Consider the following 3,792-nt stretch of genomic DNA (forward strand, 5'->3'; position numbering starts at 1 on the left):
TTTCTGGTGTACAGCATTGTGATTTAGTTATATATATATATATATATATATATATATATATATATATATATATATTCTTTTTCATTACAGGTTATTACAAGCTACTGAATATAGTTCCCTGTGCTGTACTGTAGGACCTTGTTGTTTATCTATTTTATATACAATAGTTTGTCGGCCTTTACTATCTTCTAAACAAGGGGCTAATTTGCCTTCAATGGTATATCATCTAATAAATCCCTGTAAAAGGACAGTTTTTCACAGAGTCAGCCATGTTTAAAAATGCTTCATAAATCATGGAGAGAAAGCTTCTTGTATTTGGGGGTCCTCAAGCAAGTGTTCAGGGAGGTTTCTATTTGTCAAGATCTTGTTCAAGGTGAACTGGGCTAAAAACAAGTACAAATGTAAAGGATTTAAAGGACATGAGTAACCAACTTTGTTATATTTCTCTATTTAAAGCCAGTGAAGAGGGAATGTATAGATATATATTTCCCTTATACTTATAAAGCACGTACCACATTTAGTTATATGCTTGGCCTACAAAAAGCTTTAACATTGTTTTCCCTAACTAGAATATTTGTAAGACACACTCTGACCAAAAAACCAAAATATTAGATTTCACTGGTACAACAAAACAATAAAAATCCACTTAGAATTTGAAAAAAAATTCTAAATGACTCTTGAATCAAGAGGAAATAAAACACTGAGAATATAAATGCTTTAGCAATTAATGCAAATGAGCCCTCTTCATTGAGAAGTCTCTGTGATGTGAATAGAGCTGCACTCAGAGCAACATGCATGTTAAACTTTTTAATTACTTTAATATAAATGAATCAAACACTTCACTTCGGAAACTAGAAAAAGAATAACAAAATAAACTGTAAGAGAAAGCAAGGGAGCAAGAAATAAAGGCAGAAATTGCTATATTTTAAAAAACTTACCCCCAAAACTTACCAAAGCACTGGCCTTAATCAATTATTTGATTTTAAACAAAGATGCTTAATGGATAGTCTTGCTAGATAAAATTAAAAAATATATATATAATATATAATAATTTAATACAAAAATTATTATTCATAGTTTATCTGAAATTTAAGTTTAACTCTGTGTCTTATATTGTTACTTGCTGATTCTGGCAGTGCTTTCAGTGGAAGAGAATAATTATTTAATTTTGAGAATCCAGACAGATTAGATCATTTTGTAAGAAAATTAAAATTAAACAAATTGCCTCAAGGGAAGATAACAGAAACAAAAACTAAACAAAGAATTAAGTACTGAAGAAATGAGAGTTTTTAAATATCTATGATCAAAAAGGCACTAGGAATTCTGCTTTCATCCTTGGAGGAGAAACAATGATCAGATTTCACCTTCTGCCATAAAACAGGACAAAATATATGGAAGAACTATTTTTAAATATTGGACAACAGGCAGTGCACACCATGGTCCCTGAGGGAAGGGAACAGATGAAGTAAAGCCCTAAGATCTTCTTGGCTTAATGCTTGGAGGCAATTTTCAGACACAAGCACGGGGTGAAGAAACCCACACATAGCCTTGCTGGCTTGTAGAGATGGGGACTGGAATTTAGGGGGATGGAAACAACTGGAAGTGGCAATGCAGAGTTTCAGAAATAAGGGCCCTGCAGATTAACAAAAGCTCCAAAACCTGTATGGGGTTCCTTTAAGGCTTTGCTGAGCATGAAGGATATGAAACTCCACAAGGGGGAAGAAGGATGATTGGGAAGTATCAACTGAATGATGCCCACAGCACTGGTAGGATGGATGGGAGACTTTTGAGTTCAACAGCAACAAGGGTGGCACCCAAGCTACAATTAGTCTTAGTATGACTGTCGGTACAGAAATCTTCAGTGGTACATCTAAAATTATATACAGAAATCTGTCATGCCCAAGTGAGATTTATTCTAGGAGTGCAAGGATCCTTTAGTTTAGCAGAGAGTGGAATTAAATGGGATTTGTTCAAGGAAAGCAAGGATAGTCCAACATTAATGAGTCAGTCTATCAACTTAGCATCTATTCTTGGTGGAGGCTTGAAAATAAATAGGAAGAGATGAAAAATATCTGAATATGGGAAACAGTATTAGATATAAATAATAATCATCACTTTAAATACTATTTTCATTAAACTCAGGAGTGGAAAGATGCTGTTGACATGTGTTTCACGGTTTTTTTTTGGAGAATTCTAGTTAATGTAATAATATACTAAGTAAATGATATTTATATTAGAAAAGGCACAGTAATAATCATATGTAGAAAACATGACCATATGGCTAGAAAATCAAATAGATCTAAATGAAACAGTATTCAAACACATAATGGAATTCACAAAAGTGTTTGGAAGCAAGGCAATTATATAAGATAGTTTAGTAAAATCAGCAATAAGCAGTTAACATTAACTTTAATTAGTTTATTTTTTGAGGGGGGAGGAAATCAGATTTGTTTGTTTATTTATTTATATATGGAGGTACTGGGGATTGAACCCAGGACCTCGTGCATGCTAAGCACACGCTCTACCACTGAGCTATACCTTCCTCCCAACATTAACTTTTAAAATATTAATGATAGCAGCAATAACTGTACAAAGCTTCAAACTAAATGTAATAAAAAATGCTTAGGTCTTCATGAAGCTCACGATGGCATTTTACCCAAAGAGATAGGGGCCTGAATAAATGTAGTCAAGATAACATCTTTCTTAAATTCCTTTATCAGTCTTCTGAAACTCCTGGCATAAACCTAATATGGTTTTGGTAGGACATCAGGGGAAGAGGACTTGCCAAAAATTTTTTTAATTATCTGAGAGATTATATATATGTGTGAGTTCACTCAAAAATTTTTGAAAGTGACTTTATTAAGAAGAGACTTAACTTACTAGGTATGAAGGAATTCTGTAATAATATAATTAAAATATTGTGTGTTGGCCCATATTGGACAAATAAATAAGGGAAACAGTAAAGAGGATGTGTTAGGATATGAAAAAAAGTATTGCATTTGAAATCTATAGAGCAGGAATGTGTTTTATAATAAATTATGTTGGAACATTTGGATTTCTCTTTGAAAATAAAAAGTTAAATACCTACCTCGTAGCAAATGTAAAATAAATTCTATTAAATTAGTGATCTAAGGCTAAAAAATAGAACAGTTAACATACTACAAGTAATACTTTATTATCTTCAGTAACTAAGGCCTTTTAAATATGATACACAACTCAGAAATCATAAAGAAAAAGATTAACGTATATTACTAAATAAAATTTTGAAATCTTGGTATGGTAAAAAAAAAAAGACCAAGGAATATATATTTCATTATAGATAATAATATGTGTATTACTATGTTATATATAATGTATTATATATGTATCTCACAGGTTACTCTGATGCATATGGATATAATATAATCATATTATATATACCATATCATATCAATGATATGTAAAGAGTTTATAAATCAGTGAAGTAAAGACAATACCCAACAGGTTGCCACACAAAACCTATGAACAGGTGATTCAGAAGAGTAAATTCGGATGAACAACACATAAATGAGAATATTTTAAACCTCGCCAATAGTTGACATTTGAATTAAAATGAGAGATGATTTTTCATGTTTCATCTATTGTATTTATGATCATTTAATAACTGATAATATTCAGAATTGGTGGGATTATCGGAAAGTAAGGACTTCCATGCACTTTTATGCTTTTAAACTTCTACATTTTGGAAGGCAATTTAATAGTATTCATCACATTTAAAAATATATCTACCTTTAGGTAGAAAAATACTACTTC

General features: G+C 31.4%; 1 non-coding gene across 1 annotated transcript; it reads right to left on the minus strand.

Annotated features, from left to right (window-relative positions):
• Positions 1-2,470: 2,470 nt before the first annotated feature.
• TRNAA-AGC (transfer RNA alanine (anticodon AGC)) lies at positions 2,471-2,543 on the minus strand. Its single transcript has one exon. It is a non-coding gene; the product is annotated as a tRNA-Ala (tRNA).
• Between the last annotated feature and the right edge of the window lie 1,249 nt (positions 2,544-3,792).

This window comes from Camelus bactrianus, chromosome 3 (genome assembly GCF_048773025.1).
Source record: "Camelus bactrianus isolate YW-2024 breed Bactrian camel chromosome 3, ASM4877302v1, whole genome shotgun sequence".
NCBI classification, from domain to species: domain Eukaryota; kingdom Metazoa; phylum Chordata; class Mammalia; order Artiodactyla; family Camelidae; genus Camelus; species Camelus bactrianus.